Genomic DNA, 15295 nt, shown 5'->3' with positions numbered 1-15295 from the left:
AAAACTAACCAAATTAATATAATATACCTAAAGGTTTGAGATATTGATATGGAAAGAAGAACTTTGTTTGCCTTGTTATAGAATGTTTTGAGTTTTTGCTGATTGGCAGAGAGAATATGTAATTCTAGCAAGGAAATTATATTTGCTTTGTTAAATTTATGGCAGGCTGAGACTGCACATGAGGGTAATGAGAGTGATTAAGGGGAATACGAAGAAGGGCCTGCTGAAATTATCTGGTAAGGAAATGAGATCATTTTCAAGAAGAAAAGGATCAGGGTCTCGAAGAAAAATAGTAAGCTAGATGACTTAAGTAGAAAAGATGCTTAGTTTTTTGATACAAAGTTGAGATGGGTCACCTTATTAAGTCAATAAACCATCGATCAAGTAAGTTTTATTTCTTTTATAAATATGATTGAATATGCAGATCTATTTTTATTTGAAAATAAATGTGCCTTCTGTTTTTTTAACTTTGATTATAAATAGTTGAAATCTGGGACTTTTGGGGAATTCGCATACTATCATTACGAGTTTGGGGACTTGTCTTGAGGTATCATTGATTTTCAATTTTTGTTTTCACTTTTCACTCATGTTTGGATCTAATAAAAGCTTGTACTTTTTCTTATTCACGTGTTATTTGATTGAACTGAAACTTGGTTGTGCATTTTGTTTTTATTGTTGGTTTAGCTAACCTATGTTTAAAGCTTTTGGCCATCAACATAACATGGTGGTATTTTAGTTTTAACTGAAACTAGCTTGTATTGTTCAGATTTGGACTGTTTGGGAATAAGAATGATTAAGAGTGAATGTTTGTATTTAGGATAAATTCGTATCTATAGAGTATAATTGTGTTAATTGATGTTTGTATCAATTTGTCTGAAAGTTTTGTTTGTCTTACTACTTAAGTATGTTTGAATGTATTACTAAGATTTTCTCAAATAATACATAATAATTGTTTGATGGAATGCTTCAATGAGATAAATGAGTGAATTGATTATTTTTGTAGCTTTTTTTCAATTTAGCTTATGTGATAGGGTATTTATGAGCTAAGTACTCAATTCTCAGAGCATCTTATTAATTTAAGTATTACTAGTAAATAGTTGTTTAAATCTGATTTCAATTTGGCTGGTGCCTTGTTACTTAATGGAACTCTTTGATGATATTTCTTATGAAGAGTCTAAACATGTGCTCTAACTATCTTTGATAGACAATGCTCTGTTGAGGTTAGGTTTCTTCATTCATGTTTTGTCTTGTGCAACTTAAGCAGTTTATTCATTTTAGGCTTGTTGTTCAGAAACTTTAACCTAAGGATCATGCACTAGCAATTAAAATCATTGAAGAGAAACCATTCGCTTGAGCAGCTTTTATTTACACTTTAATTGTAAACATGTTTAATTTATTAAGTATGTTTGACAGTGGTTATTGTAAAATAAGTTGCATCAAACTGGTAGATTGTGTAAATGTGCATCTTTCGGTTCAAAAAATGGTTTGATGGTGCCCTTCAAACCATAATTTTGTTGGTTTGTTATGTTAATATTTGTCTTAACAAAGATTTAGTTAAGTTGTTATTGTGTTAATAACAGCACTAAAATCTAATAGATTTAAAAAAAGTATTATGTTTGGTAAGTATTAGAATGCTTTAGGGAGTTTAGTTGATACAAGAGGAATTATCACTTTAAGCATATTTCTTTTGGCACAATAGGTCCAGTTTCGATCTTGAACTAACTCACTCTACTTAATAGGCCGAAGTCTATTTGGTAATTTTTTTTAATAGCCAGTAGCATCTTAAGTTTACATGGACAAATAATAGTCTATAATAGGACTTAATTGCTAGGATCTTAAGTTTACCTTTTTCAGAGTTGTAGGTGTATATTGGATTGGAGTACTAGGAATTTTTAAAAGTGTTATGACATAGGTAAGGCAAGTTTAGCTTTTGAAAATTGACTCAATGATAAGAGTGGCCAGTGTAATTTCCTCTTAATTATGATTCATTTTCTTCTGAATGTAATAAACTTGGGATAAGTTTCTGTAATAAGTTGCTTTATGTGTGTCTTTTTCTTAGAATGAACCTAATTGTGAGAGAGTACATGGAGCTCTTTGTGTTTGTTTATATTGTTTACTTTGACATAATTTAACAAATGGACAAATCTGCAGAACTTGACATTTCTCTTCCTAACATCTAGCAGAGATCCGGGTATTGTTCCTAGAAATACAAGGCCTCTTGAACCAGATGGCCATTCAACTGGAAATAGTTCTAATTTATATCAAGGAAATGTTGTAAGTTCGTCATTCTCAGATATTGATGATGGATATGATGTTTACAAGTCAACAAAAGGAGAAAGGGGAGGTTTGGCAGGATTGCAGAATCTGGGAAATACTTGCTTTATGAACTGTAATATCCCACATTTTCATAATACATTTCTTTATTATAAATCATAGTATCAATACATAAAATGTACAAGTTTACAAATTTAAGAAATAGTAATGGAAAAATAGTGTTTAAAATATGTTTTTATGTTTTTAATGAGATTAAAGAGAGAGAAACTTGAGTAGTCAAGTATTGGACCCAAATGTCATATAATTTTAATTGGGGATTTTTATAAAAAATTAAGAAAGTTTTGCTAAAGGGCTTATTTGAAAAGAATTTTAATATTTTGGGTCCAAGTGTAATTTCAAATAAAAAAAATAAAAAAAAAGACTTCAACCTTTTAACCGAGCCCCTCTCTCTCTCTCCTCATAATTTTTTTTTCTTCTCCTTCTCTCTCCTTCTCTTCCTATTTCTTTCTCTCTCTTTCTCCTCTGTGTGCTACTGTTGCCGACGATGCAGGAGTACTTTCCGGCCACCAATTATAGCCACGCGCCGGACCGTTGGATTCAGAGGCCTACGAACTATCGACCACGCGGGAATCTAGAGCTCACTCTCCGATTAAACACCTCAACTGGTCGATTTAAGTTCGGCCACCCCGCGACTTCAAAGTTGCGATTCGGCCACCTCGGGCATCCGTTTGCCGATCCGTCACCACCATCGTGTTCCTCGTGTTATGGGCTTCAAAACCCAATAACTTGTTCCTACATCTACCATAGTTGGGTGGTAGGCCCACCACGAGCTACCGCGATCCACCGTAGACCGACGGTCGAAACTTAGTGTTCGAGGTTTCGAAGTACGTTTTGAGTTTCAGAAAATCACTGTTTGACTTGTTGTGGAACCCGATCATTGTGGTATAATTTCTTTGACCTATATATTATGATTTAATTGTGATTGATTAGAGTAATTGTTATTATGTGTATTTATAGTATATAATTATATATTATTGATATATGGAATATTTTTCTTTAATTATATTGGCTGTCTGGGATTATATATATTTCTGATACAGGTTTTGATTTTGGGTTTGTCCATTTTATAGCCGTTGTGCTGTTCAATTTTCTAGAAAATATTAGATATTAAATAAAGTATAAAAATACATATTTAATTGATTTTATATTAATATGGAAATTATTATGATTAAATAATTTTAATTATTATTGTTATTATTTTGTTAAGTAAATCAAGAATATAGTTTCATATATATATATATATAAAAAAAAAACCTATTATTTAACAATTATTCTTATATATTAATATTTTGTTAATATTTGAATATTAAAATAATATCAATATTAGTTTCTTACAGTTATTGATATTTGTAAGACCAGTGAATTTTGGATAAAGTATATTTATTATATCACTGGAATTGATATTAGGACTAATTAATCATAATATAAATATTTATATTTATATTATTATCATTATATCGATTATTACAACTTTATGTTAAAAATATGATTTCTTTTATAAAATGACTATTTGAATATATACATTCATATATGTATTATTATTGAAGTATTTTTGTTATTAATATTGAAGTAAGTTTATTTATAGACGATAATTATTATTATTGTTATTATTATCATAAGAGTACATTATCTTATGAGCAAGGTTTAAAGCATGGTTTTATATGAAGAGTTATTTGCATTACGTTGATAATAATTATTATTATCATTTATATAGTTTCTGGTATTGTTAATATACACTATCAATAGTGTATATTTATGATTTTGATAGAATTTAATAAATGATGTGCCTTGAATAGGATTTGTATGGATTTGATTGATTGACTCTTGGTGAGCACTTTTAAAATAAGCCAAGGACCTAAGGTAAGTGAATCTCACCTTTTGTGCTTAAGTGTAAGATGCATGACTACATTGATTGTGTATATCTGATGAGTTAAGTATGGGATGATGATGATGCATATGATAAGTATGTGAAGAATGGTTATAGGAATATCATGATAGTGTTGTGTGATATGAAATTGGTGAATTTCGTGATATGTGAAAGATGTCTTACTTGGTTAAGATTGATATGAATTATGTGCAAGTATGTGTTCTTATATTGATGAATATGTGGATTACTGTTATGTTCATGATTTTGTTATATGTTATGATATATGAAGCGTTTAAGTTTTTAGGCTGGAAACCTTAGACCTGAGCCATAGCTCTACGTTAAGGTATAACAACGCCACCAACCCAAAGCTTCATGTATTATTACTAAAGATGTTTTGAGTTATATGATATGTGATACAATGCCTTGATTGAATATCATCAACATGAATCATGAACATGAACATTGGCATTTCAGCATCAGCATGTATGCATGGCATGTACAGTTATGTGATACATTATTATGTGATATAAGACCATGCATATGAATATGAGAAAAGTTATGAAATGCCTTGAAAAGTCTTATGTAAAATTAAACATTTTAATGACACAAGACTTAAGCAAAGTGATAATAATATGTTTAAAAAGGGTGCCACTGTTTTGATGAAGCAATTAAGTAAGTTCAGCAAAGAAGACGGAGGTCTATAAGACTAATAGTGGCTACCCACTAGTATGGGCTAGGTCAGAGTTGACCATTCAGACATGCTTGCCATGTTTCAGTCTTTTTCCTCCATATGTGTAATAAGTATGGCAGCTATGGCAACGATGAAATGAGTGTTATGATGAGCCTAGCTGTGATAATGGCTAGCCGGAGGAGAACCCATGGGATTCTATATGATATGTGTAACAAGCCCTGCAGGCATTGGCCGAATCAAACAGTGTGCACAAGTGATATTGGGCCCATAAAAAAAAAGTGAAACTAAAAGAAAGATCATAAAAGTAAAGTTTGAAAGTGCATGAGCAATAAACGAAATGCATAAGTATATAAGTCAGCATATTAGTATATGGGCACTTCAAACTCACGACATTCATGTGTATGTGTATGCATGAGATTTGCTTACTGAGCGTTAGCTCATTATGTTATTTTCCAACATTTTTCCAGGTGTGGCTTTAGCTGTTGAGCAACTTGTGGAGCACGGACTCAGTAGCAATGCAATAGTGGTTTAGAGTTTTCATATGGCTACATTAAATTTAAAGTATTCATACGTGTAATAATTTATACTAATAAGTTTATATAAAAGTTTTAAATTTTTCTGTATTTCTTTGTATCATTTTATTTAAATTCATTTGGTCAAGTGCCTTACATACTCGTAAACTCTAGAATTACGAGTATGTGGCGGACGTACCCTACATTAGGGACGTTACATGAACAGTGCCCTGCAATGTTTAGTTCACACGCCTCCTCTTGTTGAGTATTTCTTGCAAGATTACAAAGATGAGATCAATACTGAAAATCCTTTGGGAATGCATGTAGGTTTTAGTTTTTTTTTTATCTTCTTTCTATTTTTTTTTATGGGGATAACTTGAATTTTAAGTAGGTCTGGTGCTTATACAATTTCTAAAATATATAATAGCTGTGCAGGGTGAGCTTGCAATCGCCTTTGGTGAGCTGTTGAGGAAATTATGGTCCTCAGGGCGAACTACAATTGCACCACGTGTTTTCAAGGGAAAATTAGCTCGATTTGCTCCCCAGTTCAGTGGCTATAACCAGCATGATTCTCAAGTTAGTTGTAGAGTCCAAGAACTTTACTTAGCTAGTTAGATAGTAGTATTATAGTATTTATAGCATTATCTTTATGACTGTGGATTTTTGGTTCAGACCGGGAATTATTTGGACACTCATAGTAGTACTTATAGATTTTCTAAGTTTAACCTATAGTTTAAAAATATTAATTTTAACCTAAGGTTTGATTAGTATGACTGATATTAAGGATAATATTTATTATGCTATAAGGTTTAGATAAGAACCAATAGAATTTTAAGCACATGTTATGTATGGATGATTAAGGATTAAGTATTTTGAGGATTTAATTTAATAAGGGTAAAGTTTGAATGCTCTAAGGTCAGTCAGCAGCTCTGAATATGTTTAAGGGCTTAGTCAAGGCTGTTTACTCCATTCAAACTTAGCTAAAAATGCGTAATTTCGTGTTTAAATAATTAGCGTGTGCCGATATATCGCAGCTATAGGGGGCGATATATCGCAGCACGTAGATACGGAAAACACGAGATGATGCACGACTGCCTCGGGCATACTGGCCCAGGCGATATATCGCCTCCTTCAGCATATTTTGAAACATTTTGAATTTGTTTTCCATTCAGCCATTCAACCTCTTGATAAGTCCAGCATCTTTTTGAACGAGTCTTCAGCCTCTGCTGAACGATTATTCAAATTATTTTCACCTAAAAGCTATTATTTTTATTCAAGTAAAATTAAGATCCTTTCATTCCTAAACTCTATAAATAGGACCTAGTACCAAGCCATTATTCATCTTTTGCTCTAAGTTCAGAGGCTGCAAGTGCTAGGTGAGTGTGAGAGTGTAAACACCTGGGTTGGGGAATCATAAGTTTGATCATCATAAGCTTATCAAACACTTGGGGAAGTAAGGTTTTATAGTATTTTAGTTTGAGGTGTAGATTGGTCTTACAAGTCTTCAAGGTAATCCAAAACTCTAGTTCAATTATGTACTTTTCTTTTAAGTTCTCATAGTCTTCTACTCAGCCTCTAACCTTAATCTTTATTTTGGTTAGGAAATCTAAGTTCTTAAGCAAGAAGGTTTTGGTAAGTATGTTTCTCAAAGGTTTAGTCCTTCCATTCCTTTCACTTATTTTTCTTCAAATCTACTCACCCTGTTACATATGGTTTTAGGAGTGTTCCAAAAGTCTCAACTCTGTCCTCACATCCCGGTAACTTTGGTAAGGAAAATAGGATAGAATCTATATGTTATATGCTTATGTTATCTTATGTTATGAAATGTGTATGTTGTAGGCTTGGGCATATGACCCATATGACTAACAAGACCCCAAATAGATTATGGGCATATGACCTACTTAGCTAGTAGGACCCCACTAATCTAATGGGCATATGACTTGATTAGTCTATGGGACCCCAAGTAATAATGACCATTATAGTATGTGTAAAGTGTTATGTTAAGTTTTTATGTTTCTTATGAAATTATGTATATCAACTATGTGTTAGATTTTTCCTTGCTGGGCATTAGGCTCATTCCTTTTTGTTTATATGTGCAGGAAAATAGCTATAGTGGCGGTAAGATTCATGGATGCTTGGGAGAATGTGTATCGATGGTGAATGGAGTCAAGGAGTCGAGAGTTCGATTTTCGAGGATGTAGTCTTGTTTTACCTTTTTTATGGTTTTTCATGTATTTTTCCGCATTTTCTATGTAACTCCTTTTTACTTTAAATTATGTTTTGTTTTAAAGACAATGGGATCCCATATCCTTCTTGATATTTTATGTAAGTAACTCTTATTTCTACAAGTTTTTCTAATAAAGTTATGGTATTTTCGCAAATGTAAGTTTATTAAAGATTTGTATGTATAGTTTCGTTAATGGTCCAAAAGTCTAGAGTAGTGGGTCATTACATTAGTATTGTATATTGAATAATAATCGCAAAGCTTTCAATACTGAATACTTCAATGTTTAATGTATTTTTATGTCCTGATGTTTATTTTTGGGAGAAATTTTAGCGCATGAAGTTGGAGAAATCAATCAGTTATTTATGTACTCTGGTTTTGGACTTGTTCTTGCAGATGATACTGGGACTAAGTCTAAGTTTTGCTTTTATTTTTTCTCAGCCTTTTTAAATTGGGCAAATGCTTTTCTTACTAATATTTAGTCACTTCATTGAGCTGATGATCAAGTCTAATCTCACCCTTTCTCTATCTATATAAATATATATATATTTATATGGTATATGTTCCCTTTTTTTTTTCTTTTTTCTTCTATTATTGTATTTTATAAGATTAGAAATGAGTAGAAATTTTCATGAATTCTATTTCTTTGGGTAATGTCTTTTATTGGTTTCTTTCTGTTCATTATGTATCAGGGCAAATGATTATCAAATGGGCTTTTCTTATTCATTTATATATTTATGTTTTGAATTATTTGGATGTATGTGTTTTAACTTTTTCTTCCTGGGGTTGGGGTGGCCTGAATGGGATTACATTTTTTTAAAATGTTTTCATCTTTGTTTCTTTACTACATCACTATATGTCATGAATCTTTTCGTTTTAAACATATTTTTGTTTTGTACTGAAAGAGCTAGTTAGCAGAAGGATTCATATAAATTTTTGGTTTTCAGCGGCCTGGCACCGATTTTTGGAAAAAGATTTTATGTTGCCATGTTGATGGAGAGAAAATTTGAATAGTTGGATAATAAATTGATTATGATACTGGGTTTGTCTTCTGTTTCTTCATTTTTTTTTATATAAAAATAATAATAATTTGCTTTCATTTACATTAGTTTGAAGGGCCTATGCAAATTCTTTTATGTCTCAAGACATGTAACATGTTTTTTTCTTATTTACTATTTTTATCATTTAATTTTCTTGTATCTTTTTTCTTCTTATTTACTATTTTGTTTTAGCAAGGATATATAATGGAATTTGGATTGGAAAATTTGCAGGGATCATGACGAGGCGACCTTTGGACTTGCAGCTTGACAAGACAAACGAGGGAGCTCAGAAATACGCTGAGTTTCTTCACCTTTGCAAGAGGAGATTCACAGATTTTGGTATGTGGTGTATAACTTAAAAATAAATTTGATTCATATCTGTTTGTACATGATCAATTTGTTGCTCATTTGTTCTCGTGTTGATTTTTAGCTTGATAACTTGTGTTTACATGAAACAACAATTGATGTTCAGTTTTTAAGTTACATAATTATTTTTGCCAAAACTTAAGAAGAGAGCTGGCAATTAGGAGTCAGAAAATCTGAGGTCAAATTTAGGTAAAGTTCTCGAAACTTCTGATTTCTATGAATTTGATCCCAGAAACTTGGCCTTTGTTTTTGGGGAAATTTCTCATGCATAGTTCAAAGTACCGATCAATAATAAAAGAGTTTTGTGCTTTTCTATGTGAATGCAAGGATGTGTTGGATGAGGCAGCTACAATGAAACTTTTAGAGAGGTAACTATCTACAGGATCCTATGTAAGTTAATCACATTTTTTATAAAAGTTTGAAAGCAATAGCTAATTCTTTTCTGTTTTAGTTTAGAGCTGTAAATAACTTCTTTTCTGTTTTAGTTTACAGGATCTTAATATTAAGTTGTAAAGGATAGTCTGGCATTGTGGGGATTTTTATAGTATTATTTTATATAGTTGTTCGATCTCACTAGATTAGCATGATTAGTGATACTGATTTTTATAGTTAGAAATGGCAGTACTTTCTGATTAGCATGATTAGTGATACTGTAGTGTACTGTGCATGATTAGCATGCTATGGGACTATATTATATTTTATGTACTTTGTATAAATGTATATATTTCCATGCTTAAGACGACCATGTCAATCCTTTAGGCTTTCTTCAAGCGTTTGGATTTGTGCTTATCTCATTATTAGTTTTTATTTCTTTCAAATTTGTGATCAGTTTCTGATGGGTGCATTGTGTAACTATCAGATTTTGCTTGGTTTTATTTTTTGATGGAATTTACAGTTGCTGATAGATTTTTGGGACCAAGGACTAGTTCTTTCGTTAATATTTGAAAATGCTTCATTTTCCATCTTTTATATTCGATGTGATAGTATACACACACACACACATGCATCACATAGTTTTGACTAGTGGTCATCATTTTAATCAGTTTCTTCATTTATCCTTGTTCACTTCATGAAGACCTTAAAATAATAATACAAACAGATAAGTATTTATCTTAGTTTTCCATATGGATTCATGGGTTATTATTTTTTGTTATAATTGTGTTGGAAGTAAAATCATTTGGATTACATGTTTGCATTTGGTTATGTTGTTGCTGTCATTGGCCTATGCTCCATCATAATTAGTGGAATCTTGTCATTTTTTGCTTATTATTTTTTTTCGTTTGCTTAAAGCAATTTTCTATACCAATTGCCAATTATTTGTTTGAATTCTCCCCTTGTCATTGTATATATAGTCCAAATCCAATAAATCTATAAATTGGACTTACCACTGTTATATGCCCTTACCATTGTTATTTACATGAATTCTAGTTTTACTCCAGTCATTGGTTCATAAATGAGAAATTAATTCCACAAATCTATGTTGACCAATAGTTTGGTTTAGAGAAAAGTTTTGCATTTAATCAACTAGACTATGTTTTTACTTGTTATGGTTCAACAACTTGGCTAATGGCATATCCACTAATTAAATATCTATGAGCTGAGTTGTAACGCCCTGGTTACCCCAGAACAGTTACGGTGAACGGTGGACCGGAAATTTGACCCGCTACCCGAGTCCTTTGGTCAAAGACGTGCTCTAAGTATAATTAACAGGTTAAGGAATAAAACTAATAAAAAGGAAATGGATATTTTCATTACAAACTGCTCTGCAGAGCTAATCAAAACATTTACAAGTTGTTCTCAATACAAAATGGTCATTACTGTTTTAAATTTACAATCCCACTGACCTAAGCGGCAAAAATAGGGTAAACCCCCTAGTTCCTCTGAGAACGCCTTGGCCGTGGTGGTCAAGCGGCCGCATATGTACACATCACCACCTAAGCTATCCACTCAAGGCTGGGTGAGCTTTTTTTTCCCTTTACCTGTACCACATAGCACCCATGAGCCAAGGCCCAGCAAGAAAAGCATAATAAAACATGATATAATATCAACAATGATTGTAATAATCATTCAGGACCAACAGTCCAACACAAATAGGTGACAGTTGCAAAAGTCACTAATATGGGGTCAGCACCCTTTAGCCATGTGACGACAGGATCACCAGGCTTAACTGATAAGAGAACCTTTCATAAGTTTGAACAGGATAGGTGTATGGTGAATAGTCACCAACATAACCTTCCTCATGACCATAGAGTCATAACCTTGGAACAACGTTCCCTAGCCATGTGACAAACAGCCACCGGGACCCTATGCCCTGGCTTTGAATAACTGGTCTTAAACTAGACAAGCGCTTATAAGTTCATCGACCTTAGGGTCGGTCCAACGTTAATACCCCATATGAGTCATTCTTGCTGATATCGATTAGATCTAATCTTCATTTGGCTCGACATTCATGACGATGTGCAATTTCTTACTCTTTAGGTCAGTGTCCCTGACTAGTCAGTACATATACAAGTATTCAACATTCACTAGTATTCAATAGGCAATCCATGTCCATATTTATCAACCAACATGCCTTAATAATAATCACACATGTCATATATACACAGGGTGCAGTTTTCTTACCTCCTGTTCGAGCGAGAATTAATAGTAAGAACAACCCTTGAGAACGATCAACCTTTTGATCCTTTAGTGGTTACCTGGTCACAACCAATTATGGGATTCCATTAATAAAACGAATATTAAAAGGTTCTCAAACCAAAACCTAGCCTCCGAGACGTCAAACACTACTAAACCGGGTAGTAGGATCGACCCCAAGGCCTAAGGTTTGCATCCCCGAGCCAAAAAGCCATTTCTGGCCAAAAAGCCACTAAGGGCCGCGGCCCTCCTTGTCCATGCCGTGGCCCGCCCCTCAAACAGAGGCGCCCAAACTCAGCATCCTCCAAGGGCCGCGGCCCAACCTCCAGTTCAGCCAAAACCCCCTGTTTTTCTTCCCTTACGATTTCTCTTGGAACCAACCCTTCAAACCAAGTTTAAACACCACTCAAACCTCCAATAAAACCCCTAAACTTGATCTATATCACTCCCTTAGCAAAACCCAAGATAAACCCCAATCAAAACTTCCATCAATTCCAACAATCCACCATAAAAACACAAGCTGAAAACTAACACCAAAACAGAGTATACCAGTAAACTAATGGCTGGAATCTTACCTCAAACTCAGATTGTGATGCTCTTCAATGGTGGAACACTCTCCCAAACTCCCAAGGTTTATTTCCCAAGCTTGAATCCTCAAAAAAATCACCAAAACTCACAAAGAAAATGGAAGAAGGAGAAGGTACGGGAAGCTCAAGAACTTGCTCTGTTTCTCTCATCAACTTACAGCATAAAGGAGTTTATATCTATCCTAGGGGTAAAAATACCATTATACCCCTAGGTCATTGAAGGGTTTCTAAAGGCTCCCAAGGGTGTATTTGTCATTTCCAACCTATCTCGTTAATCATAATTAACGCTCTCCAATTCCCGCTATTTTCAACAACCCCAAACACCAACAATTCATATCCCGTTACACTCTAATGCCTGGTAATGCTCTAATCATTAAAATCACCCTGAGACTCCTCCCGAGCCTCGAACTTAAACCTGTTATGACCAGACCGCTAATTAACATACCATGGTCGTCTCATGCCGAAAAGCTCGAACAAACCCACATTATAATGTGGTCTCAACACATATCATTGACATGCATACAATTATACAATTTTACCCTCAACGGGCCAAATTACCATCACACCCCTGTAATTAAACATGTGGACCCACATGCATGCATTTAACACCATATTATAATATAATTCACATATACATGCATACTATCATTTAATGGCTTAATTAAACAAGTATGGTCCTCCCGCCCTACTAATCCCGCCATTAAACCACATCGGAGAATTCGGGGCATTACATGAGTACTCAAGTCTCAGAGCATCTTATTAATTTAAGTATTACTAGTAAATAGTTGTTTAAATCTGATTTCAATTTGGCTGGTGCCTTGTTACTTAATGAAATTCTTTGATGATATTTCTTATGAAGAGTCTAAACATGTGCTCTAACTATCTTTGATAAACAATGCTCTGTTAAGGTTAGGTTTCTTCATTCATGTTTTGTCTAGTGCAACTTAAGTAGTTTATTCATTTTAGGCTTGCTGTTCAGAAACTTTAACCCAAGGATTCTGCACTAGCAATTAAAATCATTGAAGAGAAACCATTCGTTTGAGCAGCTTTTATTTACACTTTAATTGTAAACATGTTTAATTTATTAAGTATGTTTGACAGTGGTTATTGTAATCCTAGTGATGACAAAGTGATTATAATGCATTTATATAGTAAATACAAGAGGTGCACAAGAAAACAAGGTAATCCTAGTGATGACTAAGCTTCGACTCTGTTGTATGAACTTACTTGTGTCAATATGATCTTCTGCTTTAGTGGCAGCTATGATTATGGCAGTGAAAACATTTGATAACTACTGAATTTAAATTGGATTTTTTTTTGTCGATAATAGATACTTGTGACAGACTTTGAATTCTTTAGTTTGGACTATTAGGAACTGGTGTAGTGCTATGAATGTATGGCCTGCCCTTATTGTTGAGACAAGCAATGCTTTCAGGGCTTTATACATGGCATTCTAACATCATCTGAACAGGTGGGCTTTTTGTTTCCCTTGTGCACACTATAAATGATTAATGGAAAGATTGTAGTACTTTTATTACTACAAAATTTATCTATTAAGTGGTAGTTGCTAGATCTGTTATGGTTTTCTATGAATCTGTTAATCTTACTCTAATTTTTAGCTCATTATAAGTGATGTATTCTCTTTTTCTATTTAACACTTCAATATATTTCAATAAAGTTCAGTTCATTCATTCTCTATCCTCTCTGATTTTCTCATTCACTTTCATTTCTGAATTTAACTGTTTGTTTTGTGGGAAATTCATATGCTTAGATTTTTCTTTCTTAATAGGCTGATATGACCATGTTAGAAGACGAACTACCAACAAAAAGATGACTTTCATCAGCCTTTGTCAAGGTATAAAGAAGAAAGTCTTATGTTGTGCTTTAGAATTATGTTGCTGAATGTTTCTTTCATTTTCATTAAGTTTTAGGTATTGATAGAGTACTCTATTTGGCAGTGGAATTTTTTCTTCGTTCATCTCTTAGCTTATTGTTTTAAGTTGCATGTTTTGTCGCTTCAGTCGTTTTGCATGGTAGTACATCTTGCTATACCCTGCTATTTCGTCAAGTTTTGGAGTTATTACAAATTTAATTTAAACTTTATATGCTTATAGGTGGAAACTAGCTTAAGTCTTATGTTCTTAATAATAAAAGGACTTTTTTTTTACAATGTGCAGGTATATCGAGATGATTTCTTTGGAGCAATTCTTGACAACATTTGTAGTTGAGGCCTTTAGAATGGAATAATGTATTTCTCTAATTTTTGTATACATTTCTTGTTTTGTATTTAGTGATAAAGGAATCTGAATTTGGCATAAATTATGTTGTAATATGATTTCTTAATCCTAGACTAGTAGACTAAATATTGTAATTACATTTGAGTAATTAATAAAAATCTATTTATGTTACCTTATTTGGCTTCAACTTTCATATTTGTTTTCCTAGTTTTGTGTAAGTAAAAAAATATTATGTTTCTCTAAGCTAATATAACACAAGTGTTATACTAAAGTGTAGTATAACACAAATAATGTGTTATACTAAAGTGTAGTATAACACAAAAAAAGTGTTATACTAATCGACTATAAATAACATAATTAAACACTTATCTATATATTAAAATAACACAGAAATTGTGTTATCGTTGATAGTACAATAACACATCTGTATAACACTGATAAAGTGTTATGTAAAGTACCCTGACCTACGATAACATAGTCGGTCTTAACACATCAGAAAGTATTATCGTATGTTTTGATAACACATTTTCCGTGTTATTAAAAGCATTTTTTCTTGTAGTGTCTAATAGTTAAGCCCGGTGAAGCAATGTGACTCTAGTCGATAGTCGAACAGCACTTCCGCCACGTGTCAACCATATGCAAGAAATCCTTACCACGTCATCAGCAGCCGTTTTTCAGGTAAACAGGGTCTATTTGAACCATTTTATAAAATATAAGGCCTAAAAAGTAATTTGTCAAAATACATGGTTCAAACAAATAAAGAGACCATAAATATATATGTAAAAATACGTAGGATTAAGGGA

At 32.9% G+C, this 15295-nt stretch overlaps 2 long non-coding RNA genes across 2 annotated transcripts; both read left to right on the top strand.

Annotated features, from left to right (window-relative positions):
• The first annotated feature begins 5622 nt into the window (after positions 1–5622).
• On the top strand, positions 5623–5976 carry LOC133791040 (uncharacterized). The gene is made up of 2 exons (XR_009874166.1): positions 5623–5727; positions 5840–5976. It is a non-coding gene; the product is annotated as an uncharacterized LOC133791040 (long non-coding RNA).
• A 2948-nt stretch (positions 5977–8924) lies between these two features.
• On the top strand, positions 8925–9403 carry LOC133790503 (uncharacterized). Its single transcript, XR_009874067.1, has 3 exons — positions 8925–9007; positions 9181–9223; positions 9362–9403. It is a non-coding gene; the product is annotated as an uncharacterized LOC133790503 (long non-coding RNA).
• Positions 9404–15295: the final 5892 nt, after the last annotated feature.

The sequence above is a fragment of the Humulus lupulus genome, chromosome 1 (assembly GCF_963169125.1).
Source record: "Humulus lupulus chromosome 1, drHumLupu1.1, whole genome shotgun sequence".
NCBI lineage: Eukaryota > Viridiplantae > Streptophyta > Magnoliopsida > Rosales > Cannabaceae > Humulus > Humulus lupulus.
Note: the sequence above shows the minus strand (reverse complement) of the source record. Positions and strands in the feature narration are given on the sequence as shown.